The sequence below is a fragment of the Arachis ipaensis genome, chromosome B7, assembly GCF_059453495.1.
Source record: "Arachis ipaensis isolate K30076 ecotype BB chromosome B7, ASM5945349v1, whole genome shotgun sequence".
Lineage (NCBI taxonomy): Eukaryota > Viridiplantae > Streptophyta > Magnoliopsida > Fabales > Fabaceae > Arachis > Arachis ipaensis.
The window spans coordinates 31,614,998-31,635,085 of NC_142442.1; the positions used below are offsets into that span (position 1 = coordinate 31,614,998).

At 40.1% G+C, this 20,088-nt stretch overlaps 1 non-coding gene across 1 annotated transcript; it reads right to left on the minus strand.

Annotated features, from left to right (window-relative positions):
- Positions 1-10,600: 10,600 nt before the first annotated feature.
- On the minus strand, positions 10,601-10,704 carry LOC148550753 (small nucleolar RNA R71). The gene has a single exon (XR_015892836.1). It is a non-coding gene; the product is annotated as a small nucleolar RNA R71 (small nucleolar RNA).
- Between the last annotated feature and the right edge of the window lie 9,384 nt (positions 10,705-20,088).

The window sequence follows — 20,088 nt, forward strand, 5'->3', positions numbered from 1 at the left end:
AAACTGAAAAAAATATGAAAATAACTAGGAATCAAAGAAAGGTGGCATTCGGCGGAACCTGGTAGGCGTATGAACTAAGCTAAGGAACTGAGAGATGGCGGGGGAGGGGGTGGTTGTGGTGGTGCTGGGAGGTGCACGGTGGCGCGGTGGCGCGGTGGCGGAGCAGGGCGGTTGGCGCGGCGGTCGGTGGCTGTTTGGTGGCAGGGGGTTCCGGGTGGGGGTAATGGTGGAGAGGGGGTGCAAGAGGGAGAAAGGAAGGGGTGAGAGTGAGGGTGAGGGTGGTGGGAGGCGCGGCGTTGACGGCGCGGTGGTGGTGGTGGTCGCGGAGGGGGCAGCGGTGGTGGAGGGAAGAAGAGAAGAGAAAGAGAAGAAAGAGAGGGAAGGAAGAAGGGGGTGGCGTCGTGGTTGTGGCTGGGTGGCGAGGGTGGTGCGGCAGTTGGAGGTGGTTGGCTGGGGGCCGGGTGGTGGTGGTTGAGGGGTGGGTTACAGAGAAGAAAGGGAGAAGAAGGGGAATGGGGGGCGCGACGGGGTAGGGTTTCGCGTGACGGGGGGTTAATGAATTTGAATCCACGCGAACGCGTGGGGCACGCGATCGCGTGGCTAGGGTGGCAAAGGGTTGACGCGATCGCGTGAGTGATGCGATCGCATGGAATGGATAAAAGGATGAATGACGCGGTCGCGTGAGGCATGCGACCGTGTCGCTGGAAATTGTGCTAAACACACAATTCCAATGTCGTTTCAGCACAACTCTCTGTCTCCTTTGGGGTGTTGTGCAATCCACGCGACGCGAACGCGTCGCTCACGCTTTCGCGTGGGATGGGTTTTGTGCAAGTGACGCGTTCGCGTGATGGACGCGAACGCGTGGGCCGTTTTGTGCTAAACGCACGACAGCCGCACGATTTCAACCCAGATTTCTGGGCGTTGGATTTTTACGCCGATTTTTAGATCACGCGGCCGCGTGAATGACGCGGACGTGTGGGGGGTGTTTTTCGCAACTGACGCGAACGCTTTAGTGATGCGATCGCGTCGCATGCCTTCTTTTCTCTTTTCCCTTTTTTTTACTCAGGTATGCAATTATGCAGTATGCAATGCTAAATGCAAATGTTATGAATAGCATCCAGGTTCAATAAAAATACTATAACATAAAATCAAACAGTACGAAATAAAAATTGAAAAAGAAACGACCATACCATGGTGGGTTGTCTCCCACCTAGCACTTTTAGTTAAAGTCCTTAAGTTGGACATTAGATGAGCTTCCTGTTATGGAGGCTTATGCTTAAATTCATCTAGAAATCTCCACCAATGTTTGGAATGCCAACAGCCTCCGGGATCTCAAACTAAGCATGTGAAGCTTTTTAGTAGCTTTAAACAGGTCCTCAGGCTCCCGGGGTGACGAATGTCAGAATAGATTCCAGGATCCCAAATTTTGCTGTTAAATCCGCCTTCGTCTTGATCTATATTTTTTCATCCGGGTGGTTTAGAAATTAGATTCTCACCAAGATGACCAAACGTTTTCCGAGATCCATTCGATTGAACATGAGACCAATCCGTGCACTTCGAGTTGAAGCGTGGAACCTTATTGAACCTTGTGCACCAGCTCTGAGTACGAGCCATTTCCCTCTTACTCTTAAAGCCGCAGAGAGCTCTAAGCTGGCCATCTGTCTCAAGCAAACCATATTCAAGTGGAAAAATAAAGTTAAAGGTTAAGGATTGTACCTACTTGAAGCTTGTATTGGGTGGTAATGGCCTTGGGATAGGTGTTTCCAGTGGTTCTGTAAGTTCTACTCCCTTGTAATCTTCTGTGAATTTCTCCACTTCCTTGTAAAATTCTTCAAATGCAACATCGTCCTGATCAAAGTCTTCTATGTCTTCCTCATCACTCAAGTCATAAGCTGGAGGTTGAGAGAAATCTACCTCCGCATCATCTTCGTATTCACTTGGGGAAGATTCTTCAATCTCGGAGAATTCACTTGCGGATGCAAGTTCAGTACTAGGAGAACTTGACTTGAGATTATCATTATCAAGGAAACTGGCATCTTGGGTCATTCCGTCTAGTTCTTCATAAAATACCTGCCTTGGGGTTTGTGCACTATCCTCCTTAGCATCAATTGTAACGTCCTTGACGGAATTCTTCGCAACTCTGGGTTCTCATGGAGGTTCAGCATCTCCTAAATCTTCAATCAGTACTTCTTCTTCTTGGGTAATTTGAGCTTCCTCCAATTGTTCCAGAACAAAGTTATGCTCATTACTGCCCTCTGGGGTTTCTAGTATCTCCTTCATGCTACGTTCGTCATTAGATTCTCCACATAAAGCTATTGGAGTTCCTTGAGGGTTTAAATGTCTGGAAGATAATTGATGTATTGCTTGCTCCAACTGATGAAGGGTTGTATGAAGTTGATCGACTGTTTCCTTGAGGCGAACCTGTGATTCTCGAGGTGATGGATTTGGACATGGTACATAGGGAAGTGGTGGTGTTTGGGAGTAATTGGATTGGAATTGGGGTAGATAAGGATCGTATGGTGGTGAATGGTGAAAAGGAGCTTGTGAGTGTGGTAGTCCAAAGTTATGTTGAGAGGATGGTCTATAGGCACAGGGTGGGGCTTGTTGGTAGTTACAAGGCTGTCCACCATATCTATTAGCTTGGTTTGCATTGTATAATGGTCTTTGTTCCATGATATCTTGGAGGGTGTTGTTGCCAAAAGGGTTGATCAAATCCTCTTGGCTCCATCCATCTTTGATTTCTCTGACCTTGATGCATGTTCCTGCTATAACTTCCGTTTCCTTCAACAATATTAGAACCAAACTCAAAGCAAAAGGGGTGAGAGTTCATAGTAGCTAATGGAAATAAAAGGAGAAAACAAAAACAAATAAACAAGTAAAAGAAAAATATTTACAATAACCAATAATAAGGCACACGTTTGCAGTTCCCCGGCAACGGCGCCATTTTGAAGAGAGAACTTTTGTGTGGTCTAGAATTCAGAATAAATTCCCGTTGCAAGTACAACTTCTAAACCAACAAAAATTCTTTCTTACAAACGTTTTGGTTGTCACAAGTAACAAACCCCTAAATAAATTGATAACCGAAGTATTTAAACCTCGGGTCGTCTTCTCAAGGAACTGCAGGGAGGTATGTTCTTATTATTGGTTATGAGTTTTGTAAATTGGGGTTTTGAAAGTAAGGAACAAGTAATTTAAATGACAAATAAAATAAATAAATGACTGTAAAATAAACTCTTGGCAAGGTATGAGAGTTTGGAATTTCTATCCTAGTTATCCTTATCAGGTGTGATGAGAATTGGATTTTAATCCCACTTAGTTAAGTCAAGTGGACTAATTAGATTGATCCTCAAGTCCTAGTCAATCCCTGTGGGAATACTAGCTTTAGAGCGATCTAGATTAATTAGGAATCTACCAATTTCAACCACTGCTGAGTTTGACAACTCAAGTGTTACCAATTACTTAACCAAAGCCAAAAGGAAGAAAATATCTAAATTAAATTAAAAGCACTCATAAATAGAATAAAACGATTATGAACTGAAATATCTCAAATAATATTAATTAAGAAAATCATAACATGAATGTAGCATAAGCTAAATTGAAAAGATAAATGATAATCAAAGGTATATAATAAAAGTAGAAAATAAATAAGAGAAACATTGAACCTACACTTGAAGAGAAGTAATTCTAAAATTAAGAGAAATCTTACTAAAACCTAAGAGAGAGGAGAGAACCTCTCTCTCTAAGAACTACATCTAAACTATGAAAAGTGAGTAATTGAAGATCTCCTTCCATATGGATGCATTCCCCCACTTCATAACCTCTAATCTGTGCCTTCTGGACTTGGATCTGGGCCAAAAAGGGCTTCAGAAATCGCTGGGAGCGTTTTCTGTAATTTCTGATGCGTGGCGTCTGTCACGCGTCCGCGTGGGTCACGCGGTCGCGTCATCTGGAGTTTTCCTTGTCACGCGTTCGCTTAGGTCATGCGTCCGCATCATCTGTGTTCTGCTCATAGCGCGCGTCCGCGTCAATCACGCGTTCGCGTCGCTGCCAGTTTCTTCAAAAACTCCATTTTGTGCTTTCCTTCCATTTTTGTATGTTTCCTTTCCATCCTTTAAGTCATTCCTGCCTTAGAAGATTTGAAACTACTTAACACACAAATCACGGCATCGAATGGTAATAAAAGGTAATTAAAATAAATAATTTCTGAAATATAGGAAATATGTTTTTCACATATATCACATAATAAGGAAGGAAAAGTAAAACCATGCCATTTTCATGAATAAGTGGGTGAATGATTGAATAAATCTCTTGAATTGAGCACAATATATATCATAAAATATGGGTTTATCAAGTGCACGCAATAGGGAGACACGGAGACAAGGCGCACCTTCGAATAGGACAGTGACTGCGGTGGAATAGAGCTAGCACCGGCAGCAGCGTGGCTGCGCGACGGAGGCTTCCACGTTTGCACGTGGCTGTGCGATTGAAGGGAAGGAAGGTTGCGATGGCTGCTGCGCGATGGAGGGGAAGTGACGGAACATGCGGTGGCTGTTCGAAGTTCCGACGGCGGCAGTAGCAGGCGGTGGCTAGACAGACGACCAGGAGATCGATGAGAGGAACCCTGAACTGAGTGTGAGAGAGGCACTGAGGCAGAGGCGCGTTCTAAACGATGGAATTTGGTTAGGGCTAGTTAGAGTGCAGCACAATGAAACGACGACGCTTGGTTCCTTACTAAAAAACCTGTTGGGTCACTTGTATGCATGATTGACGTGTACGCGTCGATGCCTCAATTCTGGTAATGCTACTGTATGGTTCCACAACCCGAGAGTTGTAATGGAACCATGCAGGTGGGGTGCCAAGGGCACAAATCACCCGACGCGTACGCATAGCTGACGTGTATACGTCATCTTGGTTTTCACCTTTCCACGCGTGAGCGTGGCCGACGCTTACGCGTCACCTCAGTTTCATGAATGCTGCTGCTGCTGCTGCTGCTGCTGCATGGTTCCAAACCCGAGAGTTGTAATGGAACCATGCAGGTGTTGTCCCAAGGGCACGAAAAGCATCCACGCATACGCGTGGCCGACACTTATGCGTTCCTTCTCCTCTCTGCTTCCTACGCATACGCGTGGGTGACGCCTACACGTCATAGCTTAATACTGCTGCTGCATGGTACAAAAACCAGAAAGTTGTGATGGAACAATGCGAATATTATGCGTGGAGCACAAAAGTCGTCACGCATACGCGTAATGGATGCTTATGCGTCACCCTCCTTTTCGACCCCACGCATACGCGTGGGTGACGCACACGCATCACAAAGCCGACTCAAATTACTGATTTTTTATATTATAAAATTATTATCTACGCAAAATTACTAATGTGATACAAATGCAAAAGTAATATGGCATAAATTCGTTGTATTATATGTTTGGTATCAGTTTTTACCTTTTATATTATATAAATAAATATAAATACATAGATGGAAAACCAAAGAATTACAACACTGGACCGGGGATAAACATCATTGTTATGCACATGTCATGTGCTTTGCTCCATAACATTCAACTGCTTTCATTTATTATTATTTTTTAATTACATTTTTCATTTTTTAATTAATTGTTAGCCGGCCATTATATTCCGAAAGTTTAAAAGTGTACATGGTCTTATTTATTTAATTTTCAGTCTGGTTGTAGGTAATTGTCTTGTTTGCTTCTTCTTTGTTTGCTTCTTCTAGTGTCACTAGATGATGACTTGAAAATTACAAGCAATAATAGATGAGGAATGGGATTAATTTACATAATTTTTTTATATATTTTTTATTAATTGTTTTTAATATCAAAACAAAAAAATATACAAAAGATAATGCAGGAAAAATGGGGTATATAATTTTTTAATACAAAAATTTATAATCAATATCATTAAAATCAGTCATTAGAATAGAATATACATAAAAGTATAAAATATATATTAAAAATTAGTTAAGCTACATATATTTATATAAAAATATATAGTGATTAATTTTGGTGTGTAAATAGTATTTTTTAAAAATTAAAATTTTTTTAATACAAAAATACTATTCGTACACTAAAATCAATTATCAATGTATTTGCGTATAAATACATGTATGATTTAATTTATATTTAATATATATTTATATTTTAATATATATTTTTAATTTATACAAAAATATATAAAAACTGACTTTGATTGCTGATTTTAGTGTACATCTAATATTTTTGTTTTTAATCATACCTTAGCAATGGTTGACCTGCCGTGACTACAAGACAGGCATCAAAAGATTTTGTCTTAGTACAAAGAGATCTAAAAGGCGATGTAGGTCTGCAATCATCTGAGTACATGGGAGATGGCAGACTGGATTGATAGTTTCAACAAAGAGATCTAGCTACAACACTATGACGGCGGTCGCAGGTTTGGGCACATGACGACAAACCTCTCCGAATGCATGAATGCTATTGATGAGCGGATAATTTATACGCTTTTTGGCAATGTTTTTAGTATGTTTTTAGTAGAATCTAGTTACTTTTAGGGATGTTTTCATTAGTTTTTATGTTAAATTCACATTCCTGGACTTTACTATGAGTTTTTGTGTTTTTCTGTGATTTCAGGTATTTTCTGGCTGAAATTGAGGGACTTGAGCAAAAATCAGATTCAGAGGTTGAAGAAGGACTGCTGATGCTGTTGGATTCTGACCTCCCTGCACTCAAAGTGGATTTTCTGGAGCTACAGAACTCAAAATGGCGCGCTTCCAATTGCGTTGGAAAGTAGACATCCAGGGCTTTCCAGCAATATATAATAGTTCATACTTTGGCCGAGTTTAGATGACGTAAAAGGGCGTTGAACACCAGTTCTACGCTGCTGTCTGGAGTTAAACGCCAGAAACACGTCACAAGCCAGAGTTGAACGCCAGAAATACGTTACAAACTGGCGTTCAACTCCAAGATTGACCTCTACACGTGTAACATTCAAGCTCAGCTCAAGCACACACCAAGTGGGCCCCGGAAGTGGATTTATGAATCAATTACTTACTTCTGTAAACCCTAGTAACTAGTGTAGTATAAATAGGACTTTTTACTATTGTATTAGACATCTTTGATCAGTTTTATGCTATCTTAGACTTTCATGGGGGCTGGCCATTCGGCCATGCCTGAACCATTATCACTTATGTATTTTCATATGGTAGAGTTTCTGCACTCCATAGATTAAGGTGTGGAGCTCTGCTGTTCCTCAAAGATTAATGCAAAGTACTACTATTTTTCTATTCAATTCAACTTATTCCGCTTCTAAGATATTCACTCGCACTTCAACCTGAATGTGATGAACGTGACAATCATCATCATTCCCTATGAACGCGTGCCTGACAACCACTTCCGTTCTACCTTAGATTGAATGAGTATCTCTTGGATCTCTTAATCAGAATCTTCGTGGTATAAGCTAGATTGATGGCGGTATTCATGAGAGTCCAGAAAGTCTAAACCTTGTCTGTGGTATTCCGAGTAGGACTCTGGGATTGAATGACTGTGACGAACTTCAAACTCGCGAGTGCTGGGCGTAGTGACAGACGCAAAAGGAGGGTGAATCCTATTCTAGTATGATCGAGAACCTCAGATGATTAGCCGTGCTGTGACAGAGCATTTAGACCATTTTCACAATAGGATGGGATGCAGCCATTGACAAGGGTGATGCCTCCAGACGATTAGCCATGCAGTGACAGCGCATCGGACCATTTTCCAGAGAGTATAAAAAGTAGCCATTGACAACGGTGATGTCCTTACATAAAGCCAGCCATGGAAAGGAGTAAGACTGATTGGATGAAGACAGCAGGAAAGCAGAGGTTCAGAGGAACGAAAGCATCTCTATACACTTATCTGAAATTCTCACCAATGATATACATAAGTGTTTCTATCCTTATTTTCTATCTATTTATTATTTATGTTCGAAAACTCCATAACTATTTTATATCCGCCTGACTGAGATTTACAAGGTGACCATAGCTTGCTTCATACTAACAATCTCCGTGGGATCGACCCTTACTCACGTAAGGTTTATTACTTGGACGACCCAGTGCACTTGCTGGTTAGTTGTATCGAAGTTGTGAATGAAAAATGATTTATTAAGACGTGCGTACCGAGTTTCCGGCGCCGTTGCCTGAGATCACAATTCCGTGCACCAAGTTTTTGGCGCCGTTGCCGGGGATTGTTCGAGTTTGAACAACTGACGGTTCATCTTGTTGCTCAGATTAGGTAATTTTCTTTTTGTTTTATTTTCAAAAATTTTTCAAAAACCTTTCAAAAATTTCTCATCTGTTTTCGAAAAAAAAATAAAAAAATAAATCTTTTCAAAAATATATTTTTCTTCAGAATTTTTAAGAATGAATTCTAGAGTTTCATGAAGCATGTTGAAGCCTGGCTGGTTGTAAAGCCATGTCTAATTCTTTTGGATAGGGGCTTCCAACCATCAGCATAGAGGCAAGTTAATTAGAATGTCAGCCGTGGCATATCTGAGTTACATACTAAAGCTTGGCTGGCTATTAAGCCATGCCTAACCCTCGGATTGGAGCTTTAGACTAAGAATACAAGATTCCTGGAATTCATATTAAAAAATTTTGAAATCCTTATTTTCTTTTTCCTATATGTTTTTTTTTCGAAAAAACATATACAAAAATCCAAAAAAATAAAAAAATCATAAAAATAAAAAATATTTCATATTTCTTGTTTGAGTCTTGAGTCAAGTTGAAAGTTTGGTGCCAATTGCATATTCATCTTGCATTTTTCGAAAAATTCATGCATTCATAGTGTTCTTCATGATCTTCAAGTTGTTCTTGGTAAGTCTTCTTGTTTGATCTTGATGTTTTCATGTTTTGTGTCTTTTCTTGTTTTTCATATGCATTCTTGCATTCATAGTGTCTATACGTGAAAAATTTTTAAGTTTGGTGTCTTGCATGTTTTCTTTGCATTAAAAATTTTTCAAAAATAAGTTCTTGATGTTCATCTTAACATTCAAAGTGTTCTTGGTGTTCATCTTGACATTCATAGCATTCTTGCATGCATTCATTGTTTTGATCCAAAATTTTCATACATTGAGTCTTTTTCATGTTTTTCCCTCTCATCATTAAAAATTCAAAAATAAAACAAATATCTTTCCCTTTTTCACTCATAAATTTCGAAAATTTCAGTTGACTTTTTCAAAACTTTTTAAAATTTAGTTGTTTTTTATGAGTCAAATCAAAATTTCAATTTAAAAATCTTATCTTTTTCAAAATCTTTTTCAAAAATCAAATCTTTTTCATTTTTCTTATTTATTTTCGAAAATTTTAAAAATATTTTTCAAAAATATTTTTTTTATCTTTATCTCCTAATTTTCGAAAATAACATCATCAATTAATGTTTTGATTCAAAAATTTCAAGTTTGTTACTTGCTTGTTAAGAAAGATTCAAACTTTGAGTTCTAGAATCATATCTTGTGATTTCTTGTGAATCAAGTCATTAATTGTGATTTTAAAAATCAAATCTTTTTCAAAACTAATTTCAATCATATCTTTTCAAAAATATCTCTTTATCTTATCTTTTTCAAAATTTGATTTTAAAATATCTTTTCTAACTTCTTATCTTCTTATCTTTTCAAAATTGATTTTCAAATTTGTTTCAACTAACTAACTAATTTTTTGTTTGTTTCTTATCTTTTTCAAAACTACATAACTAACTCCCTCTCTCTCTAATTTTCGAAAATATCTTCCCTCTTTTTCAAAATTTCTTTTTAATTAACTAATTATTTTAATTTTTGATTTTAATTCTCGAAAATTACTAACCTTTTTCAAAAACTATTTTCGAAAATCACTAACTCTTTTTCAAAAATTATTTTCGAAAATTCTCTCTCTCTTATCTCCTATTTATTTATTCATCTACTAACACTTTATCTCATCCAAATTCGAACCCCCTCTTCCATCTGTGTTCGAATTTTTTCTTCTTCTTTTCTTCTACTCACACAGGGACCTCTATACTGTGGTAAAAAGGACCCCTATTATTATTATTTTTCTGTCCCTCTTTTTCATATGAGCAGGAGCAAGGACAAGAACATTCTTGTTGAAGCAGATCCAAAACCTGAAAGGACTCTGAAGAGGAAACTAAGAGAAGCTAAATTACAACAATCCAGCAAGCACCTTTCAGAAATTTTCGAACAAGAAGAGGAGATGGCAGCCGAAAATAATAATAATGCAAGGAGGATGCTTGGTGACTTTACTGCACCTAATTCCAATTTACATGGAAGAAGTATCTCCATTCCTGCCATTGGAGCAAACAATTTTGAGCTTAAACCTCAATTAGTTTCTCTGATGCAGCAGAACTGCAAGTTTCATGGACTTCCATCTGAAGATCCTTTTCAGTTCTTAACTGAATTCTTGCTGATATGTGATACTGTTAAGACTAATGGAGTAGATCCTGAAGTCTATAGGCTCATGCTTTTCCCTTTTGCTCTAAGAGACAGAGCTAGAGTATGGTTGGACTCTCAACCTAAGGATAGCCTGAACTCTTGGGATAAGCTGGTCAAGGCTTTCTTAGCCAAATTCTTTCCTCCTTAAAAGCTGAGTAAGCTTAGAGTGGATGTTCAGACCTTCAGACAGAAAGAAGGTGAATCCCTCTATGAAGCTTGGGAGAGATACAAAGGTCTGACCAAAAAGTGTCATTCTGACATGCTTTCGGAATGGACCATCCTGGATATATTCTATGATGGTCTGTCTGAATTAGCTAAAATGTCATTGGATACCTCTGCAGGTGGATCCATTCACTTAAAGAAAACGCCTGCAGAAGCTCAAGAACTCATTGACATGGTTGCTAATAACCAGTTCATGTACACTTCTGAGAGGAATCCTATGAGTAATGGGATGCCTATGAAGAAGGGAGTTCTTGAAATTGATACTCTGAATGCCATATTGGCTCAGAATAAAATATTGACTCAGCAAGTCAATATGATTTCTCAGAGTCTGAATGGAATGCAAGCTGCATCCAACAGTACTCAAGAGGCATCTTCTGAAGAAGAAGCTTATGATCCTGAAAACCCTGCAATAGCAGAGGTGAATTACATGGGTGAACCTTATAGAAACACCTATAACCCCTCATGGAGAAATCACCCAAATCTCTCATGGAAGGATCAACAAAAGCCTCAACAAGGCTTTAATAATGGTGGAAGAAATAGGTTTAACAATAGTAAACCTTTTCCATCATCCACTCAGCAACAGACAGAGAACTCTGAACAAAATACCTCTAATTTAGCAAACTTAGTCTCTGATCTATCTAAGGCCACTGTAAGTTTCATGAATGAAACAAGGTCCTCCATTAGAAATTTGGAGGCACAAGTGGGCCAGCTGAGTAAAAGGATCACTGAAATCCCTCCTAGTACTCTCCCAAGCAATACAGAAGAAAATCCAAAAGGAGAGTGCAAGGCCATTGACATAGTCAACACGGCCAAACCTGGAGAGGAAAGGGAAGACGTAAATCCCAGTGAGGAAGACCTCCTGGGACGTCCAGTGATCAATAAGGAGTTTCCCTTTGAGGAACCAAAGGAATCTGAGACTCATCTAGAGACCATAGAGATTCCATTAAACTTCCTTATGCCCTTCATGAGCTCTGATGAGTATTCCTCTTCTGAAGAAAATGAGGATGTTATTGAAGAGCAAGTTTCCAAGTACCTTGGTGCAATCATGAAGTTGAATGCCAAATTATTTAGTATTGAGACTTGGGAGGATGAACCTCCCTTGTTCACCAATGAACTAAGTGATCTGGATCAACTGACATTGCCTCAGAAGAAACAAGATCCTGGAAAGTTCGTAATACCTTGTACCATAGGCAACATGATCTTTGAAAAGGCTCTGTGTGACCTTGGTTCAGGGATAAACCTCATGCCCCTCTTTGTAATAGAGAAACTGGGAATCTTTGGGGTGCAAGCTACTAAAATCTCATTAGAGATGGCAGACAATTCAAGAAAACAGGCTTATGGACAAGTAGAGGACGTGTTAGTAAAGGTTGAAGGCCTTTACATCCCTGCTGATTTCATAATCCTTGATACTGGGAAGGATGAGGATGAATCCATCATCCTTGGAAGACCTTTCCTAGCCACAGCAAGAGCTGTGATTGATGTTGACAGAGGTGAATTAGTCCTTTAATTGAATAAGGACTCCCTTGTGTTTACAACTCAAGGTTACCCTTCTGTAAACATGGAAAAGAGGCACAGTAAGCTTCTCTCAAAACAGAGTCAACCAGAGCCCCCATAGTCAAACTCTAAGTTTGGTGTTGAACTCCCATATCCAAACTCTAAGTTTGATGTTGGAAAGTCTCAACAATGCTCTGAACATCTGTGAGGCTCCATGAGAGCCCACTGTCAAGCTATTGACATTAAAGAAACGCTTGTTGGGGGGTAACCCAATTTTTATTTATCTAATTTTATTTTTCTTGTTCTTTCATGTTTTATTAGGTTCATGATCATGTGGAGTCACAAAATAAATATAAAAATTGAAAACGGAATAAAAAATAGCAGAAGAAAAATCACACCTTGGAGGAAGACCTTACTGGCATTTAAACACCAGTAAGAAGCATCTGGCTGGCGTTCAACGCCAGAACAGAGCATGGTTCTGGCGCTGAACGCCCAAAATGGACAGCATCTGGGCGTTTGAACGCCAGAATTGCACCCTGGAGAAGAGCTGGCGCTGAACGCCCAGAACAAGCATGGTTCTGGCGTTCAACGCCAGAAATGGGCAACAAATGGGCGTTCAACGCCCAGAACAAGCACCAATCTGGCGCTGAACGCCCAGAGTTGTGTGCAAGGGCATTTTGCATGCCTAATTTGGTGCAAGATTATAAATCCTTGAACACCTCAGGATCTATGGACTCCACAGGATCACCTCAGGATCTGTGGAGCCCACAGGATCCCCACCTACCTCCACTCACTTCTTCTCACCCCTCTTTCACACAATCCCATAAACACTCTTCCCCAAAAATCTTCACCAATCACCTCAATCTCTCTTCCCTATAACCACTTCACCACTCACATCCATCCACTCTTCCCCATAAACCTAACTCATAAACCCCACCTACCTTCAAAATTCAAAATCAATTTCCCACCCAAAACCCACCCTTATGGCCGAACCTTACCCCCCCTCCCTTCCCTATATAAAGCCCTCCATTCTTCTTCATTTTCACACAACACAACCCTCTCTTCCCCTTCTTGGCCGAATACACCCCTCCCCCCTCTCCTCCATATTTTCTTCTTCTTCTTCATCTATTCTTTCTTCTCTTGCTCGAGGGCGAGCAATATTCTAAGTTTGGTGTGGTAAAAACATAAGCTTTTTGTTTTTCCATTACCATTGATGGCACCCAAGACCGGAGAATCCTCTAGAAAAGGGAAAGGGAAGACAAAAGCTTCCACCTCCGAGTCATAGGAGATGGAAAGATTCATCTCCAAAGCTCATCAAGACCACTTCTATGATGTTGTGGTCAAGAAGAAGGTGATCCCCAAGGTCCCTTTCAAGCTCAAGAAGAATGAGTATCCGGAGATCCGACATGAAATCCAAAGAAGAGGTTGGGAAGTTCTAACAAACCCCATCCAACAAGTCGGCATCCTAATGGTTCAAGAGTTCTATGCCAATGCATGGATCACTAGGAACCATGATCAAAGTAAGAACCCAAACCCAAAGAATTATATTACAATGGTTCGGGGGAAATACTTAGATTTTAGTCCGGAAAATGTGAGGTTGGCGTTTAACTTGCCTATGATGCAAGGAGATGTACACCCCTACACTAGAAGGGTCAACTTTAAGCAAAGGTTGGACCAAGTCCTCATGGACATATGTGTGGAAGGAGCTCAATGGAAGATTGACTCCAAAGGCAAGCCGGTTCAATTAAGAAGACTGGACCTCAAGCCTGTGGCTAGAGGATGGTTGGAGTTCATCCAACGCTCCATCATCCCCACTAGCAACCGATCTAAAGTTACTGTGGATCGGGCCATCATGATCCATAGCATCATGATTGGAGAAGAAGTAGAAGTTCATGAAGTCATCTCCCTTGAATTCTACAAAATAGCCGAAAAGCCCTCTCCTGGGGCAAGGCTAGCTTTTCCTCATCTTATTTGCCATCTATGTTACTCAGCTGGAGCTTACATAGAAGGAGACATTCCCATTGAGGAAGAGAAGCCTACCACTAAGAAAAGGATGGAGCAAGCAAGAGAGCCCATTCATGGATCTCAAGAGACGCATGAAGCTCATCACCATGAGATCCCGGAGATGCCTCAAATGCATTTTCCTCCACAAAACTATTGGGAGCAAATCAACACCTCCCTAGGAGAATTAAGTTCCAACATGGGACAATTAAGGGTGGAACATCAAGAGCACTCCATCATCCTTCATGAAATAAGAGAAGATCAAAAAGCAATGAGGGAGGAGCAACAAAGACAAGGAAGAGACATAGAAGAGCTCAAGGACATCATTGGTTCCTCAAGAAGGAAACGCCACCATCACTAAGGTGGACTCATTCCTTGTTCTTATTTTCTATTTTTTCGTTTTCTTAATGTTAAGTGCTTATCCATGTTTGTGTCTCATTACATGATCATTAGTATTTAGTAACTATGTCTTAAAGTTATGAATGTCCTATGAATCCATCACCTCTCTTAAATGAAAATTGTTTTAATTCAAAAGAACAAGAAGTACATGAGTTTCGAATTTATCCTTGAACTTAGTTTAATTATATTGATGTGGTGACAATGCTTCTTGTTTTCTGAATGAATGCTTGAACAGTGCATATGTCTTTTGAAGTTGTTGTTTAAGAATGTTAAATATGTTGGCTCTTGAAAGAATGATGATAAGGAGACATGTTATTTGATAATCTGAAAAATCATAAAAATGACTCTTGAAGCAAGAAAAAGCAGGAAAGAACAAAGCTTGCAGAAAAAAAATATAGGCGAAAAAAATAAAAAGAAAAAGCAAGTAGAAAAAGCCAAAAGCTCTTAAAACCAAGAGGCAAGAGAAAAAAGCCAATAACCCTTAAAACCAAAAGGCAAGGGTAAATAAAAAGGATCCCAAGGCTTTGAGCATCAGTGGATAGGAGGGCCTAAAGGAATAAAATCCTGGCCTAAGCGGCTAAACCAAGCTGTTCCTAACCATGTGCTTGTGGCGTGAAGGTGTCAAGTGAAAACTTGAGACTGAGCGGTTAAAGTCAAGGTCCAAAGCAAAAGAAGAGTATGCTTAAGAACCCTGGACACCTCTAATTGGGGACTTTAGCAAAGCTGAGTCACAATCGGAAAAGGTTCACCCAGTTATGTGTCTGTGGTATTTATGTATCCGGTGGTAATACTGGAAAACAAAGTGCTTAGGGCCACGACCAAGACTCATAAAGTAGCTGTGTTCAAGAATCAACATACTGAACTAGGAGAATCAATAACACTATCTGAACTCTGAGTTCCTATAGATGCCAATCATTCTGAACTTCAATGGATAAAGTGAGATGCCAAAACTATTCAAGAGGCAAAAAGCTACAAGTCCCGCTCATTTAATTGGAGCTATGTTTCATTGATAGTTTGGAATTTATAGTATATTCTCTTCTTTTTATCCTATTTGATTTTCAGTTGCTTGGGGACAAGCAACAATTTAAGTTTGATGTTGTGATGAGCGGATAATTTATACGCTTTTTGGCATTGTTTTTAGTATGTTTTTAGTAGAATCTAGTTACTTTTAGGGATGTTTTCATTAGTTTTTATGTTAAATTCACATTTCTGGACTTTACTATGAGTTTGTGTGTTTTTCTGTGATTTCAGGTATTTTTTGGCTGAAATTGAGGGACTTGAGCAAAAATTAGATTCAAAGGTTGAAGAAGGACTACTGATGCTGTTGGATTCTGACCTCCCTGCACTCAAAGTGGATTTTCTGGAGCTACAGAACTCAAAATGGTGCACTTTCAATTGCGTTGGAAAGTAGACATCCAGGGATTTCTAGAAATATATAATAGTCCATACTTTGGCCGAGTTTAGATGACGTAAAAGGGCATTGAACGCTAGTTCTACGCTGCTGTCTGGAGTTAAACGCCAGAAACACGTCACAAGCCAAAGTTGAATGCCAGAAATACGTTACAAACTGGCGTTCAACTCCAATATTGACCTCTACATGTGTAACATTCAAGCTCAGCCCAAGCACACACCAAGTGGGCCCCGGAAGTGGATTTATGCATCAATTACTTACTTCTGTAAACCCTAGTAACTAGTTTAGTATAAATAGGACTTTTTACTATTGTATTAGACATCTTTGATCAGTTTTATGCTATCTTAGACTTTCATGGGGGCTGGCCATTCGGCCATGCCTGAACCATTATCACTTATGTATTTTCATACGGTGGAGTTTCTGCACTCCATAGATTAAGGTGTGGAGCTCTGCTATTCCTCAAAGATTAATGCAAAGTACTACTGTTTTTCTATTCAATTCAACTTATTCTGCTTCTAAGATATTCATTCGCACTTCAACCTGAATGTGATGAACGTGACAATCATCATCATTCCCTATGAACGTGTGCCTGACAACCACTTCCGTTCTACCTTAGATTGAATGAGTATCTCTTGGATCTCTTAATCAGAATCTTCGTGGTATAAGCTAGATTGATGGCGGCATTCATGAGAGTCTGGAAAGTCTAAACCTTGTCTGTGGTATTCCGAGTAGGACTCTGGGATTGAATGACTGTGACAAACTTCAAACTCGCGAGTGCTGGGCGTAGTGACAGACGCAAAAGGAGGGTGAATCCTATTCCAGTATGATCGAGAACCTCAGATGATTAGCCGTGCTGTGACAGAGCATTTGGACCATTTTCACAAGAGGATGGGATGCAGCCATTGACAAGGGTGATGCCTCCAGACGATTAGCCATGCAGTGACAGCGCATCGGACCATTTTCCAGAGAGGATAAAAAGTAGCCATTGACAACGGTGATGTCCTTACATAAAGCCAGCCATGGAAAGGAGTAAGACTGATTGGATGAAGACAGCAGGAAAGCAGAGGTTCAGAGGAACGAAAGCATCTCTATACACTTATCTGAAATTCTCACCAATGATATACATAAGTGTTTCTATCCTTATTTTCTATCTATTTATTATTTATGTTCGAAAACTCCATAACTATTTTATATCTGCCTGACTGAGATTTACAAGGTGACCATAGCTTGCTTCATACCAACAATCTCCGTGGGATCGACCCTTACTCACGTAAGGTTTATTACTTGGACGACCCAGTGCACTTGCTGGTTAGTTGTATCGAAGTTGTGAATGAAAAACGATTTATTAAGACGTGCGTACAGAGTTTCCGGAGCCGTTGCCTGAGATCACAATTTCGTGCACCAGCTATGCTTAAGGATACATGATATTTACCAATTTTAGCCATTGTGCGATGTACCTACGAGAGGCTGTAGTAATTGTTCATCAGGAAAGGACGGAAGACACATGCACAACTAGTGGTGGGTAATCAATTTTTCAATGGCTAATAGCTGCTATTAAGAAGAATAGAGAGGGAAGCTCGAAGATGCATGTCACTCATTGCGACGGACGAGCTTCAGCGTTCCTGGTTGAGAAGTTAGAGCCTTTCAATGGTTGGTCGCAAGGGTCGTTTCGTATTCGCTTGACGGCGGACACGTGTGACTGTGGCATTTTCCAGTCATTACATTTCCCATATCGTCATCTGCTAGCATCCTGTGCTGCCGCAAGTATGGAATGGGGTCCGTGTGTCCATTCGGTGTACATGCAGCAGGCTATGTTCAAAGTGTATGAGGCGGAGTTTTCTCCGATACCAAATAAGAAGCTTTGGCCGGAATGGTACGGGACACAGGTTTGTCCTAATCCTGCCATGCACAAGAAGTCTACCGACCGACCTATTTCCACCAGGTTTTGTAATGAAATGGACGAAAGCGAACGCCAAAAGAAAAGATGTGGTCTCTGCAGGCGAATTGGTCTTACCCAAAAAGGGTGTCCAAACCAGCCGACAGACGAGATTTAATTTACAGTTGCTACTTTATTTGTGTTTGTTGTGGTTGTTGTTTTTGTAGTTCATGTATTTGTGTAGTTTAATTATTGTTCACTTTGTTGTATTTTGAATAAGGAAATGTCGTACTCAAACTTTATGCGATTTAAATTATCTATGTTTAAGCATTTATGTTGTGCAGAAATTCTAAAGTTTAAAATACAACAAATAACGATGTTTGCTTATTAAACCAAAAATAGAACTCAATAATTTAACTCCAAACTAAATACAATGAATATAAAAAAATCACAAAATGGTGAACTAAAATGCAACATAAATAGTGTACCAAAATATAGCATAAATAGCGTATCAAAATATATTAATAATAACATATGGAATTATAACGAACAACAGTAATAACAATATCGGTGCTCATCCGGATAATGTAATCGATGTTCGGTGCCACATGGCAGAGGTTAAATTAGTCATCGAGGCTGAGCCACATTAAAGTGAATAATTTTTTTTTTCAAAAAAATCTAAAATTTGAAATATTTTCATATATGCGATAAACTCGCTATCTTGTGTTATATAATTTAAAATTGATCAAGTTATTAAGATTGACGGTCCTTTAAATCATTGGCTTCGAATTTAATTCATGAGAGTTGGAAGAAAAAAAAACCTTGTTTTTTCATTAAGATTTTAGCTAAGTTAGACAAGACTAATCTAATTTTCTAATAATTAGGACCAAATATATATTGACGATTGAATTGGCACAAAAAAAAAAAAAAAGATGAACTAAAATACATCTATTATTAATTCATGAAGATGTCTTATCTAACATTTAATATGATTTTATACCATAACTTATATTCAATTTTTAAAACGTAACAAACTTCATTCTGACCATTTTTAAGAAAACGTATTTTGTTAAAATCAAGAAATATCGGCCGATTAAGAAGCATGCAGCTGCTGCAGATGTTATTGTTACTGATGGTAATAAAGGTCGGGCCAACAATTTTATTTCAGTTACTGTGGTAAATAGTGGTCATACACTCATACTACACTTGTTTCACAATTCCAAACTAAAATCCAGCTTGAAATTAGTCCATCTACAAGTGTTATTAACACGTACATGATAAAACTGAAATTATAATTTTAAATCATTCTATTAAAATTAATTTAAATTGTAATAATTTAATTAATAAATAAATAATATGATGTGCATTATTTGTGTTTTTTTTGTTACGGCCTGGCCCAAGCAATTTACGGGCCGGCCCGACTCGAGCAGCACCCGACTCGAACGGTCGGGGGCGAGACGCTCAGATTCCGACTCAGACACGCGTCCCTGACAGCTTCGCCACAGCTGTGCAAGCGAGGCCTTGAAGAAGGTGGGCCTGTCCCTGCAGGGTCCACATCTGAAATGGTATATATGGGGAAGGACCTACCCTTCCCCCAAGGTACGTCACACATCACTCAACCCTTATTCGCCTGCACATTTCACTGACTAGAGCGTCAGAGTGTCCTTGCAGGTGACACCCCCCTCTCCACACGAAGTGCTCGGAAAATCGTCTACACCCTCTCCATCCCAGCAGCCCGGAACCAGGCGATCTCCCTCCCACCAACCGAAGTATCAACCCGAACCGTCCGGTACCCGACCTACCGAACATTGGCGCCGTCTGTGGGGAAGGTCGTCCATGGACTTCGTACTGGTCCAAGGTGGAACAAGCCGCGAGGCCGAGCCCGAAGAGGACCACGCCGCGACTGCTCCCCAGCAGCGCACAAGATCCCCTCCAAGACACACAACACAATCTCACGAGAGACGTCCCTTCGGGGGAACTGGCGACAACCATGCCAGAATAATGCAAGAACTACGCCACAGGATGCAAGACCTGGAACGCTGGCTGGCAGACAGGGAACACGACCAGCACACCCCAGAACAAAGCCACTCCCGCTCTCACTCTAGGAGCCACTCCAGACGTACGGTCAGCCCCCAGGCTGAGTCCGAGAGCGCGGGAGAAAGAGGACGCGCGAGAAGACGCCATGACACCGTCATCTATGCCAGGCACGAGGGGCGGCGTACTACAGATCGCGGACACGAAG